The 20,361-nt window shown below is 48.5% G+C and overlaps 1 protein-coding gene and 1 long non-coding RNA gene across 6 annotated transcripts in view; one reads left to right on the forward strand and one right to left on the reverse strand.

Annotated features, from left to right (window-relative positions):
• The window catches only part of SLC35F4 (solute carrier family 35 member F4), a 101,606-nt gene that overhangs the window by 36,874 nt on the left and 44,371 nt on the right, over window positions 1–20,361 (reverse strand). The window contains exons 1-2 of one of the 5 annotated variants that reach the window (XM_068682399.1): window positions 13,942–14,233; window positions 13,080–13,368 (exon numbers count right to left, since the gene is read on the reverse strand). The exons of 3 other annotated variants lie outside the window; for them this stretch is intronic. The gene's annotated coding sequence lies outside the window, so the exon portion shown is untranslated. Of the gene's footprint in view, window positions 1–13,079; window positions 13,384–13,941; window positions 14,234–20,361 lie in introns of those variants that run through there. One more of the 5 variants, XM_068682400.1, reaches the window with a different exon arrangement.
• LOC137856730 (uncharacterized) lies at window positions 14,226–15,323 on the forward strand. Its single transcript, XR_011096738.1, has 2 exons — window positions 14,226–14,499; window positions 14,623–15,323. It is a non-coding gene; the product is annotated as an uncharacterized lncRNA (long non-coding RNA).

Genomic DNA, 20,361 nt, shown 5'->3' on the forward strand with positions numbered 1-20,361 from the left:
CTGCACTACTCACCAGGCCGCTCCCTGCGCAGGCACAATGCCTGCAGCCATCTCTGTCCCCTGAATCCCTAAATATTAACATAAATGAGCCCATAGAGAAGCTGCAGGGTTGCTGCCTCACTAACCAGACGGCAAACCAAGGCTGGGAGCAGGCAAAACCCCAGAGAGCTGACTCACGTTTGCTAGCAAGTGCTCCACGCTCACAGCAGAAGGGGCTGGTGCTGTCACAACATATACTGCCCTCTTGGCTCACAACTCCGCTGCTCACAGTAGCTAGTCATGCATATTTAAGGGACCTGCTGTAAAACTAAAGACTATTTACTCTTCTTCACTAAAATTGCAACCTAAGTCAGAAGCTGCAGTTGAGCTCCGGGTAACCACAGGTTTCTCTCAAATGTTGGGCCCACACAGAGGGATGCTTGCTTACAACAAGCTGTGCTCTGGCCCCAGATGGATGCAGTTTCTGCTGACAAGACTGGCAAGAGATAATAAACCATTTGGAGTTGTATCTTGTGGTAAGATATAAATGAAAAGTCCCCACGAAGGATGCTACGCCACCTCGCATTGATAGTTGGTTAGTGTCTACAGGCCTAACCAATAAACTACATGAGCTACACCAGTTTTAGCTTGGAGGGTTTTTTTAATCCATATGGGAAACAATTAACAACCAAAATCACACTACTAATATAATCCCAGTGGGAAGTGACAGAATATTGAACACATTTATTTCCAATGGCTGTAAAAGCAAAGAGATGATTTGCTCACCCCTGGTCATCCAGCTTTTAGACACCAAATGAGGGCAGATTCTTCCAATGGGAAACATTCTTAAATGCAGTCCAAAGACATGAAAAGACTTTCTTTGACTCTAATTGGTTTTAGAACAGGGTTCAGATCCAACGCTGTAGTCCTTGTTTGTTTTAAATGCCGCTAGTTACAAGATCTGTATGCAATCCACTTTGCATAACGCCCCCCAGCCACCAGGTCAGTCTGTTCCCAATCACTAGACTATACGACTCTCTCGTAAACACGACTTTATTGGCTCTCCCAGGCTGAGCATGTGTTTTAAGATGACAAGCTAAAGGGCTGTTATCAAGTTCATTTTATCTCCTTGGAATATAAATTAGATGCAAGGCACTGAGGAAACAAACAGTCAAACTGAGATCAAAACAGATGTATCCTACAAAAGGCATTTTTATGTAAAAGAGGAGTCAGGGCTTTAGTCTGAACATTTACCAGAAGCAAGCAGCAAATGTTACTTGATTCGAACAGTAATCTCAATCCAAAACAACTTCTAAGGCTTCCAGAAAAAAAAAGAAATGTAAATTTTTCTGCTGTGTCAAGTGATGCCGCAGGGATTTTTAAGAATCAAATCCTGAATTCCTTGATTTGTCTTAACTCAGGCAAAATCCTCACTGGCTTACATGCTGCTGGATACCAGCATATCAACTCTGTTCTGATGAGCATCCCACAAACATCTAGGGCATGGTCCTTCAGCCCCACCAGCACGTGTTCACAGATCATATGAGGGCAAGACAGTGCAAAATTATTTTTCCCTCTGTACTTTCACACATCCACTGGCTACTTGGCCAAATGCCTGACTCCTCCAGCACAGAGTATGGCGATTAATCAATCCCCAAGTGTAAATCCAGCCGGCGTTCCCAAGCCATACTCAGGTGGTGAACACCAGACTCATACTTAGGAGATTCAGCACAGCCCCAGCTGGGAGAGATACTGAAGTGCTCGGAGGGTCCTACTCACTTGTTTAAAGCAATTCTGTTCTCAAGAGCCTTCCTGATAAGTGGAATAAAACCCACCATGTCAGCAGCAGTGAGCTCCCACTTGTCTTCCCCAAACCTTCTGGCCAAAGAGCCAGAGCCAGGCGAGCATTTTTGGAATGGGATTTCAGCCTGGGAGCTGTTGTTTCGGGCCATCACTTGGTTTGTGGTAGGAAGCCTGTCTTAATCTCAACTTCTCTAATAATCAGGTATGTTATATTTGAGAACATTTGTACTGAAGGCACACTGAAGTCTCATGCATTACGTTCACTGAGACAGAACTTTATGCAGCTTTTCTGGTATTCTGCAAATACCTAAAAGCAGAGTACTCATTTCCTGCTAAAATCTCACCTAATAACTACAAGCAACACTACTACATTTGAAAAGATTTTAATTCCCTTAGGGGCTGGGTGTTTATGTACCGATCCCCAGAGGCTCATGTTAACATGGGTTGCTATTTTCAATAAATCAGCCCAGGAATTCACTCCTTAATACCCACTGTTTTTCTAGCAGAGAAATGCAACATGATCTATTTTTAGGCTTCCCAAGCAGGCAGTTTACAGAAGTAAGATTAGCAGCACTGGCTAAACATCAACTCAAGGGTGATGATAGGAAGATTTGGTGGTGCTCAGCTATCAGACAGGACAGGAGAGCTCCCTGCTGCCACAAGCAAGTGCTTTTTCAGTGCATTGTGTCCCCCCAGACCTCAGAGCGCTGTAGGCAAGCAGCTGCAGCTTGACTCAATGCTGCTGGATCTCACACCACTGTCACCAGGAGTTAAAAATGCTCAGATCACGGACAGACCGTTGTGCCCTGGCTGCCACAGGCCACCTGGAAAGCACCTGGAAAGCACCTAACAGTTTTGATGGTGCTACCAGGTGGGTACAACATCACACGCCACCCAGCACTGTGCTGCTTATGAGCAAACCCCGAGGATGTGAGAGCTCCCACCTGAGGTACACAACTGACTCGACAGCTCCAACATCTTCTGTTGCAGTGCTTCTGGAAAGCTTTTTATTTGCTGCAGGATTTTACAGACCTGGTAACAAGTGTTTTCATGCTTTCCCTGGGAGGAACAGAGACTGAAAATTTCAGTTTAAATAAACTTCAGATTTTCCTTAACAATGTGACTTTTAGAACATAAAAACCCTCTCCAGAGCTGGCAAAGCAAAGCAGCTTTTTTTTTTTTTTTTTTTTGTTCTGTTGTGACATGACAAGATCATACAGTTAGGAATAATAAGCTTCTAATACAATCAAAGGAATAAAGAAGAAATGTCAATCATGGGCATGGACAAACCTTCCTCCAGTTTCAAAAAGGGCCACTCAGTGTTTCATGGGAACAGCAAATGCATCAACTTAGATGCACCTTCAATATTTTGGCGTTACAGGAAACGAGACCTGAATTTCAGGTTGACAAAAGTATTAAAAGGTATCTACAATATCAGGAACTCTTTCACATTTGTATTTGCAGAAGAACAAGGAGGTGCTCAATGAAAAACGAAAAAGACTTCAAAAGGAACCTCACTTCAGCTGTGCTGTGTGCACTTGCTACTGGCCTCAGAGCCTCAGTCAGGTTGAATCGATCCTGCTGTCCTAATCCTGAATCAATAAAACAACATTTGTTTAGCACTGCATCATAAATTTCAGCTTACGGGCTGTACTGACAGCCAGGCGCAGCAAAGAGCAGGAATCTCATGAGCAGCACGCACACAAATTTCATTTGCAGCATGCGCAAACCTCATTTGAAAAAAAAAAAAAAAAAAAAAAAACAGATCTCAGCGGCCTCCCTGCAGTGCAGCCCACCTGTAAAGGTGGACGGATCTGCTCAGCAGCACTGCTAAAATTGCAAGCCTAGGAGCTCACGCTGTGAGCTTCTGACACACAATCTGGGGAGCCTTCAGCTCCTCAGAGCCTGGGCGTTCCTCATCAAAAGGCAGCTGAATTTCAAACCCTCTCCAAATTTAATTGATCAGGAGAAAGGCTCCTGCTCCAGCCTGGCCACTCTAACATCACCGGCAGGAAAACAGCACGAGCAGACACCTTGTTCACAGTCTGTGGCAACAACAAAGACCAAGTCTGGTATCAATTTCAAATAGCCAACGTGGAGCTTCCTAATAAAGTTAGGAAAATAATAAGGAATTAAAATAAAATAAAAATAAAGGAAGCCCAACACTTACATTTTTTGTTGCTGGTGGACGTTGGTTGCTCTCCCCACTACCTCCAGGGAAAACAGCTCAGATGTAAGCACATGTCAGATTAATATTTGCTTTCCCTGTGTTTTCTTAACAAAACTGCCCCAAATGAAATAAGCTGCCTCCATTTTCTAATTCGGCAATTATGAAGTGCCTCTCCTGAAGCGCGTGCCACAGGGGAGCATTTGAGTTGAGCCAGCTTCCATTTTGTGTTTGTCACCGTGCCTGTAGTGCACGTCAGTGACAGAAAAACACCTTGCACACTTGCAATCCTCTGTGTAGCAGTTCAGGAGATGGCTTCAGGCTTTTTTTCAGGACCACAACCAGAAGAGAATAGCAGACCAGAAACCCAGGGTGGGCTAGTCCCAAAATGCCACCAGCAGTATGTCTCTCTCCAGGCAGGTGCTGCAATGGGAGCAGGAACTTGCACCATGCAAAGCTGCAATCCCCACTGCCCCAGATGGCAGCAACAACTGCCATGGATGGAGGAAATGGAGCCAATTTTGAGGACAAATTAGGGCATAAAGAGTTTAGTTTCATGTTAGTGGTGTTGCACTACGTTTCACAGCCCCTCTAATTTTAAAGCAAGATTTTGATGCAAGATCTGCAGCTTCAGAGAAGATCTGGAAAGGGACAGAGCCATCAGATATTGAAAATCACAGTGTGTGTCGGTAGAGATGGAAAGAGCTGGGGTCAAGCAACTTCAAGAAAACAGGGAGCCAGCAAAGCATGGATGGACGGCATGGAGCTGACTCTGCCCCAGAGCACAAGGGCAGGACAAATCCACTTCCTATCATAAAATCTTTGTGAGAAACAATTTTTTACCTCCCGGTGAAGACTGCATTTCTAGAAGGTGCTAAACAAGGATTTAGAAACGGAGGTCCTTCAATGTGACTGCATTTGGGTACTTGTGCCCTCAGGGAAATGCAGGCCTTGCATTTAATTTACCTCGTCCCATTCACTCCCTCAATTCATATTCATCAAACAACACCGTGCTAACAATACAAAGGCGCTAACAATAAAACCCAGCTATTATTAGCTGAGCTAATAAAAACTAGGCAGAAGGAAACCGGCTGCGAGCTCAGAAGGGGTGTCAGGAGTAGGATGCTCTGCACAATTCCCAAGTAAGCGTTCCCTTACTGCATGCAAATCATTACAAGTGATGTTCTCCTACCTGTGCATCACGGGTAATTCGGGACCACTTTTAAGGACAGACATGATGTGTTAGAAAGAAAAGACTACTTACTATTAAAAGACACTATTTGGGCTTCTCTGGCTTCTTTGGAAGGAACTTAGATCTCTAAAAATCAAAAAGTTTGACACCCCCTAGCATCAGGCATGGGATTTTAGGAGATTCCCCAGGCAGATGTGAAGCCTTGTGAAAGATTCCTACAGCAGAGTATGAGGGCTTCACACAGAAGGGACCCAAACAAGACTCCTTACCCCAGCTTGGCTTCAGGAGCTGATGTTGAACACCGTACTGCAGCTTTTGAAGGAGAACAAAGCCAGTCCTGATTCAACGGGTGATAAATTCAAATGCAAGGTTCTGGTTTAGGCCCCACGGTTAAGATTCATTTCCAGCAGCTTTGATGGTTACTCATAAAATCTGCTACCTCCTGGTTGCTGCTATTTTATTTAAAAGCATTTTTATTTCCCATTTTAATCGCTGATCTGCTGCCAGCGTGGCTCTGCCTCTGCAAAATTCCTGCTACATTTATTTACAGAGGATGAAATAACAGGCCAAAATCTCAGCTGCAATACATCAATCTTACTCCGCTGCAGCTAGTCCTCGGAGTTAGCCGTTAGGTAATTGTGGTTGTAAAGGCTCAACACAAAAAGTCTTCCAGCACCCACAGAGCCCCTCTGAAACCAGTGGTCTCTGTTGGGTGCTGAAGGCTGCCCATACCCTTCAGTGGAAGTACCAAAGATGATGCTCACACAGCAGAAGAGGGATCTCACATGAGTATAATTTCCCTTCTTTTTTTTTCCCCAAGAATTTGGGTCCTCTGAAAAACCACAAATAAATTAGATGGCTCAAATTCCATTAGTACAAGTCTGAGAAATAACCCCTGGTGAAATTCAAGATAAGGCTTTTGATCAGCAGCAACTTTTTGAGTTTTGTAGCAGACATTCTCTACAAATTCTTTGAAAATAGTAAAAAAATTTGCGATAGAAATTTTAAAATTTGGTACTATAGTCTCCAACCTTTTGTGAGTGCTCCTTGCCTAATCTTCATATAATCCTGCCTAATACCTTTCAGCGTAAATCTCTATTACGTGCAACATCTTATTAGCAAGACAATGGAAATAACACAAGAAAAGTCTACCGAGCAGCATAAGGGGATTAAGGAAGGATTAAACAGAAGTGACACAATGAAAACGTCGAAGCTGTGTATTCACCATAAGTACTCTGGTTTCTGATACTCTCGCTGGGTCACTCAACTCTTGGGGTTGTCCCAAGGGACCATGCTCTGCATGAGGAGCAGTGGCAGCACCCAGCCAGCATCTCACAACTGGGGCCAGTTTTCCAATGTCAGAAGAGGGATGAGGGCTCTGTTCTTAACATACGTGTTTAGATGTGTGCACACGTACAAGAACGTTTATGAGAATTATCCTCAGGCCCTCACCCCACTTACAGTATTCACTGGTGGTTCAAAACAAAGTGGCTTGAAGTGGAGTCGCTCCAATCAAGGCTACTTCTCCGTCACCCAGCTCCAAAGAGCTGTACCCCTGCCTCTATGGGCTCCCCAACCATGATTTCATGGGGGCTGAGATCTGGGGAGGTCTCCTGGGGGATGTACACCCTCCACAGACTTCATCTGTTCTCTACTTGAAGGACCAGTGCACTCTCTCCTTTAAAAATTGGCCCTTAATTGGAAATAAATTCTTACTCAATACTTAAAATCAAGCCTATTTACTGCAACAGAGCACAGTATTGATCTGGCACTGGTTTAACTTGTCAGAGGTAAATCACAGCCCGCAGAAGGATTCTATTAAGTTACTGGAGGGCCCATCTCCTCATTAGGCAACACATCAGCAATCTGTCCCCAAAACAGGTGATGTGGCACCCAAGCTTTCACTTACATCCTCTGCTGGCCAGAGTCTGGTGCTTGAGGGGATCAGCAGAGATCTGCACAGCCCCTGGGACACTCACCCACCCAGCAATTTCTTCCGAGCCCCTTAATATTTAAGGGAATTGGCCTAAAAACCCGCAGAGGGGTTGTCCCACTCTTCCAAAAGCTTTCAGCACTTGGAGTCCACATCAATGAAAAGAAGGGGAGCTCTTTCAGACACTATTTTTTCTAATGACTGTCTTGCAGACAGCTCTCTTGCAGTTCAGCTTCCCAGCAAGCACTCACAGGTGCTGCAGGCTCTCACCAGCATCCCACCAGCATCCCTCAGCTTTGCCTCCAGCAAAGACAGCGACTTGGATCCCTGAAAGCTGCTGGCCCAGCACGCCTGTGACCACACTGATAACACTGGGGACTAGAAATGCTAAAAAAACACAAAAAAGACCAAAACCAGGCAGCAGTATATCGGTGAGGAAACACAACCTTGAAATGAAACCACCCTCCTCAGGAGGAGATTAAAAGGGCACTGAATTGGGGTACACTACGAAGTGTTTTGTGGTGATCTTCCCCCTGTGTCCTAGGGCTGAATGGATGCACACAGTGGCAGGGAAAGAACAAAAAGCCTCTGCTAGGTGTGCTGTATTTCCTCTGGGGTGGTGGGTTCTTGGGCAAGGAGCCCCCCAGGAGGCAGAGCAGTCCCAACGCTGCTGCTTCCAACAGGTGCCTTTCTGCAGTGGGCTGCTGGGATCCAGCAAAAACAAATAAATGTCCTTTTGAGCACTCCTCCACGGATAACAGGAGTGCAACAGCACGGTGCAGAGGCACTGGCAAGTGCACAGACTCCTCTGCCTCTTACAGCCGCGTTTTTGGCAGCAAAAATCTTTGCATTAGTTTATCGTGCACTCAAAATGCCTGCAGGCTTCACACCGCAGGAGGTTAGCACAAACACACCTCACTGGGAGAGCTCGCTCTGCCTAGGAGCCTTTTTTCCTCTCTCGGTCTGAACTTCAAGGGTCTGAAGAGGCAAAAAAATAAAAAATAGAAGACTCCCGTGTGTCGTGCCCACCCAAGCCTCTCCAGTTTGCAGGCTTGCACTCCTACAGCTTACCCAGCACTTGAGATCTGCAGGTTCTGCCCACACCAAGTGCCCTCGTGATGGGCATCACCTTGTCCAAAACATCTCCCCCTGCCTGATGAACCCTACTTCAGAAAAGCTTCTCCAGCTATTGCCTCCCGAGGTTTGTAATGGATGGAAAACTCGGCATTAACCTAAGTAATTACTTCAAAAGGACTCTTTTCTTTCATCTCTCCCTTCTCTTTTCCATATATTCCCCTGCCCCCTGCTCTTTCCATCGCGGGACTCTGTTTGATGAGGCTGCCTCCTGAATGCCAAAAGCAATGAGAGAAGCGTAGGAGAACAGAGGCATGGGACAGCCCATCAGAGACGCGGATTTTCCACCAGTCAGCAAGCTGGTCTTTAGAGCAGCCCTCTAGCTAATGAAGTTTTGACCTTTGGAAAAGCCCCCCAGGATCATCTGGTCCAACTACCCCCTACCACCAATGTCACCCCTAACCCATGTCCCCAAGCACCAGGCCCAACCTTCCCTTGAACACCCCCAGGGACAGCGACTCCCCCACCTCCCTGGGCAACCCGTCCCAACGCCTGCCTGCTCTCTGAGCAGAAATGTCTCCTCATTTCCCACCTCAACCTCCCCTGGCACAACTCGAGGCCATTCCCTGGTCCCATCACCGGTTACCTGTGAGCAGAGGCCGACCCCCAGCTCCCCCCCCCTTCCAGGTACCTGCAGAGAGCACCGAGCTCTGCCCTGAGCCTCCTCTTCCCCAGCCCAAACATCCCCAGCTCCCTCAGCTGCTCCTCACAGGACTTGTGCTCCAGGGCCTTCATCAGATTCGTAGCCCTTCTCTGGACATGCCCAAAGGCCTCGATGTCCTCCTGGTACCAAGGGGCCCAAAGCTGCCCACACTTCAGCCCTGCTCTCAGGAGCCAGGCCCTCTCCTAGCTCACTGCATGCTAAGCACCAGCAGGGTGTGCGCAACGGCGGGGAACACGGCACTGATCAGAGAGCAGCTCTCCAAGATAAAGCTCCGGGAAGTCAACTAAGTCAAATTCAGCTTTGACCTCCTCCTCCTGTAATCCCTGCTCATTTAAGATAGCTATTTAAACACTCTTACCGAAGAGGGAAAAAGCTGCCTTGGGAGAGCAAATGGAAAATGCAGGCCGAAGCAGCTGCTCTTTCCTCAGCACAGCTCTGATGGGGAAAACAGGATGCCAAAAACCTGTCCTGGCGTGCAAGCACACAGAGATGCTTTGGAGAGAGAAGTTGGAGACCACTGAGCTAACAAAGAGAAATTCTCTTGGATGCCCTGCACGCAAACACCTTTCTGCTGGATGCTCTATCTGAGTTTTGGTTTAGTAGAACAGAGCCCCGGGTTAAATAGCTGAAGAAATGAGAAATCTGGCATCCACATCCCTCTGCAGCTTTTCTCATCATCAACCTGTGCCCTCCTAACCAGAGGCTCAATTTAATTACAAAAGCTGTGCTACGCTCAGCTGCCAAAAACGCAGTCAGAAGCCCCAGACCATTTTCCTGGTGGCAGGTGAAGCAGCTCTCTCTCTCTGCGGTGTCAACAAGCATCTATCAAACCAGCCCCTCTTCCAGTGTTCCTTCCCTTTGTGCTCCAGCTGAAGCTCTCTCCTACCTGCTTGAAGGCAATCAACCCTGTGGAGTAGTTTCCTAAAGCACAAAGCAAACTGGAAGCTGCCTGCACTCCGGTGAGATTTGTCCATTCCTCCCCGTTTTCCAGGGGTACTCACAGCTCGCCCAGGAGCCAGGAGACGCGGCACGGTGACTGCTCAGAGCTCGAGGACCTGGCACCAACACCTCTGGTAGCTGCCCCCTGGAGCCTCGAGCAGAAGGAACCCACCTCACCTGCTGATGCTCTCATGCACGAGCTCCTGTGGCACCTGGAAAGCAGCCACAGCCTTCATTTCCTTCAGGATCATCCCTACAGAGCTTACAGATCTCCAGAAACCATTCCAGATTAATCACTTCTCTGGCCATTTTCCAACACGTGCCCACATCGGCAGGCTCGGGCAGGCATCCTCTGGTTCTCAGGGATGTCACTGAGCCCCCGTAGGGGTCACAACAGCCTGTGAGGGACCTGCAGGGGTCCCAGCAGCACCTCAGCCTGTCCCAGCCTTACCAGACATCAGCTGCACTGCCCCAGGGCTGCCCCAGCAGCCGGAGAGCACAGCACGGGCATGAGCGTGGGCAACAGCAGCTCTTCGGATGGCACCAGCCAACGCCTCCACCCTGGGAAGGAAAGTTGTCAGAGCCGCTATTTTCCCAGCAGTAACAGCTGCATTTTGGTTCTTTTACAGCAGGGCACCAGCTCCCCGATGCAGGAAGCAATCCGTATGATAATCTACTCTTCAGAAGTGTTTTGCTTTGCATTAGCGGAAAACGGGCCAGAAACGGTGACCTCAAATAGCGAAATCACTGGGTAATGCCAGTGTGTTACACACGCTTCAAAACACAAACTGCATCACTCAGCGAGCAGCACAAAAGCAGGGTGCATTTTCATCAGCACAACCGAGCTGTCCCTGCTCTGATTTTCATCAGTTCTTGGAGCATCCAAGCCAAAGATGGGGAAATCTTTCTGCGGGCATTTCTTCTTGTGCTGGCTCAGTGCCACAGCCTCAGCTGGGCAATCTAATTCCATCCAAACACCAACCCAAGAGCTGCCGTGACACCCTCAGCCCACAACTGTATTTTCCCACATGCCTGAAGTCCAGATTTTATTTTCTTTAGGAAATTCTCACTCGTTCTCCCAACTGAATCCCTGCTGCACTCTCACGGACAGCAACACTTCCGATGACTTTACCAGAGCAGAGCTGGCGCCACGTGATGATGATTACAGAAGGGAAGCTCTGTGGTTTAACCTCCAGCCATAACTCAGCACGACTCACCCCCAGCATGGCTACAGTCCACACGAAGCCTTTCAGCAGCATTCAGACTGGGGGAACGCTTCCAGCTTTTGGCAAAATCCTAGAACCACATTTCACGCAAGCCAAAGTAAACGAAGGATGTGAATTCAAGGGCTTGTGATGTTTCACCACGGGGATGAAAGGGAGTCTGCTGTCGCTCACTGAGAATCTCCTATCCCTTATACGCAGAGGAGACCTGCCCAAAATCCCTATTTCACTCTGCTACCATGCAAGTGACCGACCCAGAGCAAGCTCCCGACCTTTCCACATCCCAGTCTCTCCTCTTACAACACAGCAGTGGACGTCAGGCTCTTCCATCCATGCCCAAGTCCCAAATACAAAAGTGACCTGATTTCCAGGAGTCCTGAGCACCACAAATCCCCATTGAAATCAAGGATAGCAACAAGATTCAGCACCTCTGAAAACGAGGACATGCACACTCCGAGGTGGCTAGGCACAGATTTAGAAGCGAGTTTGAAAATCTGGCCTGCTAATTTTACTTTCCAACAAACTGGTTCTTATTTATAGCTCAGACTGTATCAAGTATAGCACGTAGTATCCACCCAGGAACTGGGGTGAAAGGCAAGAACGAGGACAAAAAATGCAAGAGGAATTGAAGAGGTTTCAAAAGAGAGAGGGGGAGGGCAAGTGGTGATTTTCTCCAAGCAAACTTACCCTGGATATTTGGGAAGAAGGACAGTGTAACACAAGGGCAGGGTAATGGACCAGCAGCGAGGGGCTGCTGACAGTGCTCGGAGCCACACATCACCTGGTAACTCACCAAATGTTATCCAAAAGGTGATTTTAATCTAGGAATGCAGGAACTGGAGACCTGCGGTCCTCTCTTGCCCATCTACAACCTGATACCAAAAAGCCTACAAAGTCCAAAATAACTAAGTAACTTTTGTTATTTCTTTATTTTATTTTACAAAAGTCTGCCTTAAGGGAAGGAGAAATAAATATGGGTGAGCAGACACCTTTATGATGCCCACCAAAGTCTTGGATCTTGAGCAGCCAGCTTGCAGGAGGAGGTTGAGCTGGGTCTTGCTTCTTGGGAAGCGCGCTAACTGCTGTGCTACGATGCAGGTACGCACCCTGACTCTCCTCCCCAACATGATTTTGAAGCAAAATATTGTGCTGTGTGTAAAGCACCCTGCTGTGAGACGAGCAGGCATGGCCCTGCCCACCACATAGGTGCTGGCTGGCCCAAGGGAAGAGCCTGCAGAGCATTATTTGGTGTACTAGCCCTGGAATCACCCAGCAGCAGATCTGAAGCCTCTAGGAAGCTCTGCTGGTGAAACCGCTCCTTACAAACCTGGGTGAGGCTTTGGAGGAATCCCTGCATGGGTCTCACACATCCTGCATTCCCCATAAGTCTCATTTTTAGGTCCAGGCCTGAGGGAACATCTTACACAGCCCACGTGAGATGAACTTTGGACCCAGTGCCCAAAACCAGCATTTTGCCCTCAGGCCTTCCTTTCCCTTGCAAGACGAAGCTGGAAGAAATACTTCATGTAAACCACATTTAAAAAGCATCGACCATTTATCATGTGTAATTACGATCAGGTGTAATTTAAAATAAACAGATATCTATAAGCAACTAAGCTTAACATTTGGCTAACTGCAATTCTCTGCAGCTCACTCACAGCCCCACAGCAGTATCAAATTCAGGAACAACCATCTCTCTCTTTTTCTATCTTCTTTGACATTTAGTTTTTCTAAATCTTCTAGTTTTTCCAAATTTCCTAGTTTTTCTTTTTCTTTTTTATTTTATTTTCTTGGAGGTTTTTCTTTTCTTTGACATTTAGTAGCCAAGTACCCCAGGAACTCTAAGCATAACAGCCCCTGATCTGTCTTTCCAGAGCCTCCTGTGCTCCAAAATTTATTCCCCTACCCACTGACATCTGCATTTCTGCCTGGGTGAACCCTGGTGTCTCTCAGGAGAGCCCGGAGCTCCCTCTTGTGTCACCAAGGCACTGCAGGTACTTGCACCCATCAACACCCCAGCTACCCCCTGCGCCTGGACACCTCACCTCCGAGCCCAAGCTCATCCTGCTTGTGCCATAAATTCACTTGAAACCTGCAGTGCCTCTGGCTCGAGCTGCAGCCTCCTATTTTTCATGCCTCCTGCTTGCACACGGCGCTTCCCAGGCTGCAAGGTCACAGAACAAAATCTCAGGGCGGCGTCGAAGGGAGCCGGGTGAGCAGATGAAGTCAGCTTCCCGCAGTGCTCTCCAGGGCAGACACTGTACCCGGGTGTGTTTGCAGGGGGATGAGAGGAGCCTGCAGTGGCACACTGCTAAAATTCTGCACCTGATGGAGCTGCTGGGTTGGAGGTTTCAAAGTACATTTTAAGTCAATCAGAGAATAGTGGGTTTTGCAGTTTAGGAGCTTAAATTATTCAGTGCTCCAAAGAATGGAGCTTTTTTTTTTTTTCTTTTTTATGAGTTAGGAACAAAGTCAGGAAGGAAGAAATCAAATAGAGAATGATGCCCCAAAACACATTTATCTGAAGGGAAGCAGGTTAAGCATCCTACATCTTGCAGAGGAGAGCTGTCACGTTACCTGACCACAGCCACAGCAAGACTGCGTTTTCACTGGCACTCTCCCACGGATGGTTTTCACATATTGTCCCTCTCTAATATTTCTCTTCAGATTCAGGGCAAGCGAAGGACCAGCTGAATCAGAGCCAAGATGCATTTGTATCCATTCTTGCCCATTTCCTCCTGGTTTCTATCACCAATTAAGTGTTACCGTTATGTATTAAATGGAATTAGCTTGTTGTCGAAAGGCAGCGACAGGAGGAGCAGAGATTTATGTGCTGGACTGTTCTCTGCTCAGCAGCTTGGCTCTGATGGATGTTAGCAGGCATCGGTCACCATCAAACGAACCTACCTGAACCATGCAGGTAATGAACCCTGCTGTAGGAAACTCCTTTTCAAGGTGACCCCATCACAGCCACCAGGATCCAGAGGGATCATGGTGCCAAATATATGTGAGACTCAGGAGCTGGCGAGGTTTCTGCCTTTGGTCTCTGCACCCTGAGGACTTTAAGGCTGTCTGCAGGCACGCACGCAGGGCACAGGCTCCTGCCCACCTGAGCAGGGATGGGGAACACTTGGAGGAGATTTGGGTCCATACAAACATCACCCTACACACACCTCCTGCCTTCACCCCGAGTCTCCTCCTCATGCAGAGATGAGCCTGGCCCCAGCTGACAAAGCGACCTCACTGTGAGGCTGAGCTTTCCCCTGATGCACACCACAACATTTTGCTCCATCCTCTAGAAGCTCTTTGCAAACAGGAATTATTTTTGCCAACTCTCTATTCCCATAAGCTGTTTGTTACACTTTTGGAGCACTCGGAAATTTAATCTTATTTCCAGGGGCTTATCACCTTCCAAAACTGCTCCCTCCCAAGCCATTATTTCTCACCCTGGCTTTCAGCCTGGAGGTGAGTTTCTTTAGAGAGTTGAAGTAGAACCCATTCAGTATTTTATGGCAATCAGCATACACAGGAGCATGATCTCCTAATGATACATTTAATGCAAAACTGCGCTCTTTGTTTTGCTTTAAGGGATGCCTGTCACAGAAGACCGAACGCCCGGATGGGATTTTTGGTGAAAGCAGGATCGAGACCTTGAGCTGTGCAACATCAGGAGCCGGGGACGTGCGGCTGCAGCACCACCTCTGGCTCTCTCCCTTCGGTAGATTAATTTCATCCCTATGCAGCAGCACACCAGAAGCAAACTGACGCATGCTCAGAAAAACGCTACAGAGTGGGAAGAGACGGCTTCTCCTCCAGGAAAGCTTCTAGTTTTTATACCAAATCTTATCTCTATTTTCCTGGGAACGACCTGTGTACACACACAGGGGGTTGGGGTCTTTAAAACGTATACTCATGCAGGAGGTAAGTGCAGCCAGGGGGACGCAGCTACAGTTTGCTCTGGGAATCCTAACCGAATTCCCCGACTTCTGAGTCAATTTAAGATTTTTAATTGCTGCGAAGGAGGCTGTTGGGTTTCTTTCCCTCAATCATTTTAATGGAAGATTCTAACTTCCCCAGAATCTCAGGAGGTTGGGTAATTATTTACCTTCCCTCTTCCCTTTAGGAAATTTCAAAGGGTGATTTTTTACTCTCTTTGCATAGGGCTTAGAGTCTGAGCAAGGGAACTGCTGTAAATTGATAGCTAGTGTTAATTATTCATACGCCGTGTTAAAACCCTCTCGAGCACTCAGCAGAAATTGAAAATTAAATTATAAGTTTGGTTACTTGCAGATTTAGGACTTCTTACTGGACATTAACCACCAAGAATACCCCATGGCAACTGCCTGGCACTGAAGCTGTGCAGACACAGCGGGACCCAGAGCCAAGTCTGGCTTTGCACAAGGGCTGAGCACAAACCCTACAACTCACCTAGGGCAGAGCCAGCTCTGCACAGGCTTCTTTGAAGGCTGAGGGGTCCTTGGGAGATAATTGGTGTGATGGTTTTGAGCAAATCTATAGGGCAGTGCAATTTGGACAGCTGAGTTTGGACGTTTGGGCCAAACTCCTGAGTGCACAAGTCTCACTAAGGGGACAGTGACACGATTAGTTTCACAGATGCCACACTTCGTGCTCCTGAGGCAAACTCAGCTCTTACAGACTTTGTTTTACCTTGCCACCAGCTCCTCCTAGCTTTGTAGGACAGCTCATGGTGGTGACCACGGCTGAGAGGGGAGCACGAGAGGGCTCAGCAGCTGTGCCACGCTCACAGCTCCTCTCTCCCGTGATGGATCCCTGCTGCAATCCAAGCCAGAGCCAGACCGAGTCTCTAAGCAGCAACTGCAACGCAGACTGCAAGCAGCTCTTCTAAAAACCCTGCCTGCATCAGCCATACACGTCCCCCATACAGTGAGTGAAGAGCTGCGAGTACTTAAAAAAATTAAAAAAAAGTCAGTGGGAGAGGTAATTCTTCAAAGCTACAGCCCCAGGAAAGAATCACATGAAACACGGCTAGCAGGACACCTCCAGTGGTCACCTCATCCATTTCTCTATCACAGTGAAGGATCCGGGAGGATGCGTGCCTGGCCTGCTAGTTAAAAACTCCCCTAATGACTCCACAATGTGCTCCACAGATTCTCGGCTCTTAGCAGAGCACAGCCCTGCCTGAAGCAGTTGAAGCCCGTTAGTTCCTGTCCTGTTCAAGGGGCCACCAAAACTAACGTGGGCTGGGAGAGCCTGTGAGCTTTTCCAGCCTTGCTGTCTGCCCTAAAGCCTCTCCATGCTCTGTGCTGCGGAGTTGGCAGTGGCTCAGAGCCATGGTAATTTGGTAATTCTCCCAGGAATGGCCACGGGCACATTACTGCTCTTCCCCTGGCAGCGAGTGGCCGACATTGCCTTTGGGCTTGAAAAAGATGGGTGTCATGGTCACACGTTGGGTTTTGTGGGCAAAATCCCGGAGGGAAACTACTGCTTTACACAAGCAGATATGGCATTGAGATTTATGTAGCATAGCTCATCCTAAAAGGGCTTTCCCTGTGAATTAATTGATGGGAGAGGGACACACGCCAAGCAGAACTTACCCAGCTGAGAGGTGGATCTCCCTGCGCAGAAGCCAGCCCTACAGACAGTGAGGAGCCTGTGCTGGTTTTACATAGGAAGCATCATTAGTGCTTGAAGGAAGAAGGGTTGCTACACTTCCCATCAGTTCCCTTTGCCATCTGGTTGCAGGCTGCTTGCACAAGGCCTGGGGGTGGCACCACCCCATCCCTCTCCTCACTGGCAGCAACAGGAGATGCTACCTCCACGCTACCCCTTCTGGATCAAGGCTGGAAGGGAATCCAGAGAATCCCATTTTTGCTTTGTGCACCTGATTAAAAGCAGAAAGATTCCTCTTCATTTACAGATGACATCCAGAGACACCACGTTCGTACTTCTCACAAAGCTCATCCTAACACTCTTCGCCATCCCCCTCCCCGGCCCCATGATAATACACACAAATAAATCCCCAGAGGCAACCCATGGGCACACAGGGGCTCGAGCTGCTCCTTAGCTTTGTGAGCACAGACACCCCGATGGCCACAGGACCTAAATTAGGGATCTGTGGTAAGCAGCCTAAGTGAGACCTCGTGCTGGCTTTGCTGGCATTTTGGGAACCGAAGTCTGTGTTGTTTTCCTTCCAGCTTTCCAGAGAAAGAAGCACTGGTGCTTACAGCCTGTCTAAAAGCCACCTCCTCTGGTGGTGCTGGCTTTCTTGGCCCCAGGGGCCTGGTTCAAAAGCTTTTCAGTGTCTGGGTTCATTGGCTTCACTCACCTCTAGGCAAAGTGTGCATCAGGGGTGCATGAAATGGTGCCAGGATAGAAAAGTGCAACGCTCTGCGTGGTTTTGGAACAGGTGTCCCAAATATCAGCTACCAGAGAATGAGACTCCAGACTCGATTAGTTTTAGTCATTTAGGTTTTGTACCTGTGCTAAAAATAAATAAATAAATAAAAGAAAAAAGGCGCCTCTGCACCACTGAAGGTGATGGAATTTCTACATTTCCAGCATTCACCTTGCTGCTTTTAGGACTTCGACCCCACATATCCTCTCCTGCCAACCAGCGTATCGCAGCAAGCAACATGCTCCCAAACCCCAGCCTGTTTTTTGATTCTGCTTTTCAGTAAGCTTTGGGAGTAGGAGGAAAGGCAAAAGGACTTTGCTACAACCCACCCAGTGGTCAGAAGGACAGCCAGGCTGTCCTGGGGCACTCAAAAGCCCCATCACGAGGGCTCTGTGCCTGCTTTGAAGCAGCCTCCCAGGGCGATGGGGGCGGCAGAGCCCCGCAGCACCATCGGGGCTGGATCTCTCTGTCTCTTTTCTGATCTTCCTAGAAAACACAAGGGGTGAAATGCTTTAGGGCAAGACATGTCAAAGCCAAGCCTTTTTCTATGGAAAAGATCCATGAAGCTCCTTTTACCTGTTTGTATTACAGGATGCAACCACGACCGTGCCTGGCACTGCAGGTGTACTGGGAGCAGCTGGTTCCCAGCCTGGGGAGGCTGGGATAGAAGAGAAGTACCTAAAAGGAGGGATAACTAGCTTTGTTTCACAGAGGAGGGAGGCAACACGGTCAGAAATTAAGCTTTGTGCACCCCCAGTGATAACCACACACTTGTGAACCCCCTAAAGGCCTGGAGGCAAACCACCCTGGCTCTCCGCACTGCCACCCCGTGTGCCTCATGGCAGGGAAGAGGGAATCACTGATGCTGCTGTTCAGTATTGAGAGGGAATACACACGCCCTAGAAGACTCCGGAAACTCTAATTACAACATCCTTTTCCAAAAAAACAACCAAATATAAGTAGCTTATATTAGACACAATAAAACCCTCTAAGCTGGAGGCATCACTGAGATAACGTGACCGCCCTCATTAGGAACACATCAGCAGGTAGCTTTCCAAGCAAGGATTTTTTCACAAATGTTTCAAGATGTATTTCCCAAGGCAGGGTTTGTTAAAACCAGCTGATTTGGGGTCTGTGCACTTTGAAAGCTGAAGCAGGCCTGGCTTTCAGAAGAAAACAGGACCTCCGCTCTGAAAAAAGAAGCGGTCCTTAAAGCATAACACCCCAAAACCACCCAGCAAAACCCCCCAGCAATGAGGAGTGCATGAGGAACTGAGATTTCGATGCTTTGAGGGAGCACCCGCTGCTGTGGGACCTACGCCTAACCAGATGCATGACCGTGTGTCCCATTTACCTGCAGAGCAGCCGGGCTCTTTCTCAGAGCTGAGCGATGAGCTTGCCTCTGAGTATTGGGTGACACATTACAGGACTTGCTGTGGGAGCTCAGAGATGAGATTTTTAAGCAGAGATCTGGGAAACCAGCAGAAAGGACGTGGCTGCTTGGAGATTGCCTCCCTATGGGCAACAGGCAGCAGAGGTGGCAGTGTGAGGGTGCTTTGTGAGGCTGCTTTAACAGGGCAACGAAGAGCGGCCCTGCAGAGCAAAGAGAGAAAGGAGATCGCAGGCAGGACACGGCTAGGTCAGCAGAGCCCTTACAAAGGCAGGCACATGATTTGTGTCTGAGGCAGGGGGGAAAAAAGGAGGTAAAAAGGACACAGATACCATGGCTGCACCGCTCCAGGACGGTGCGCCTTACAGCAGCGTTTGGAAGGGCACAGAGGGGGCAGAGGGGAATGGGCACACACAGGGATGCGTCAGGACTGTCCAAGGACTTAGCTCACATTTGAGCCAGAGAAGACAAGAGTGGCACTGCAGCAGCTGCTGCAGCTGGATTTTCCTATTCACACAGATTTCTGATTTCTCCAGCTATCTTTCCACTTGCAGAGCTGTAACGGTGATGGATTTCACCTCCAGACATTTAATTTGTGACCAAGGTTAGCCATGTTCTGTTCTGTTTGTGTTTCTTCCCGAGTGCTGCTTGCCTTGGCAGCACAGGACATTTCTGTACCTTCACGTGCTTCCCAGCTTCCCGCAGCTTATTTGTTCCTGGGGGACAAAACAGAGACATATCCGGCATCTCATGACTGCTTTCTGCACATTTTTCTCTGACTAATCTGAAGTTGAATCCAGCTGAAGACAAAACCACAGGTCTGACCCGGCGTGCCGTGCTGCCCACCCCGCAGTTAGAGCTCCTGGTCTCCAACTGCAACTTGGAAGCGAAAAATAGCGACAAGTCCTCACCTGCACTGCAGAGTCCCCACACAGTCCGACCCCGGCTCCGGCTGCACCGTGCATATCTGCTGTCACAGAACAGCCACGGAGTGGCAGACGAGGTATCCCGAGAGCACATCACAACAACCCCAGGCAGCTGACAGCCTCACAGCAACGTGGCTGTGGCACACATCTCCCTGCCGCAGCCTGGGAGGGGAGACAGCAGCGTCCCAGCTTCTAAAAGGGATTGTTGGCAGCCCTGGGACAACAAAATATTGCAAAAACACTGGCCAGCCCGGCATCCTGTGCATAACTTTGTGAAGCCAACAAGAAACACCTGCACTGTAATGGAACAGGAATGAGTTCCCACAGGGAGACAAGTGTTGAGGGCAGCATCCTGCGAACCCCCACCTAGCTGAGATGCACCAGCTGTGTCCTCCAGAGAGCAAAAGACAAAAATGATCTCCAAGGAGGGCTCACAAGCAGCCATCAGCAATTCTCTGAAGGCTCACTGCTCCCCATGGTACTGGGGGATGATTTCTGGCTGTCATCCTGGCCAGCAGGCACCTATGTCCCACTGCCCGCCTCCATCCTGCAACTCCACACAAATCCACCGCCAGCTGCACGCTGCCACCCTGTTTGTGTTGCTAAAGCCACACGTCTGGCCCAAAAGCCACAGG

The sequence above is a fragment of the Anas acuta genome, chromosome 5 (genome assembly GCF_963932015.1).
Source record: "Anas acuta chromosome 5, bAnaAcu1.1, whole genome shotgun sequence".
NCBI lineage: Eukaryota > Metazoa > Chordata > Aves > Anseriformes > Anatidae > Anas > Anas acuta.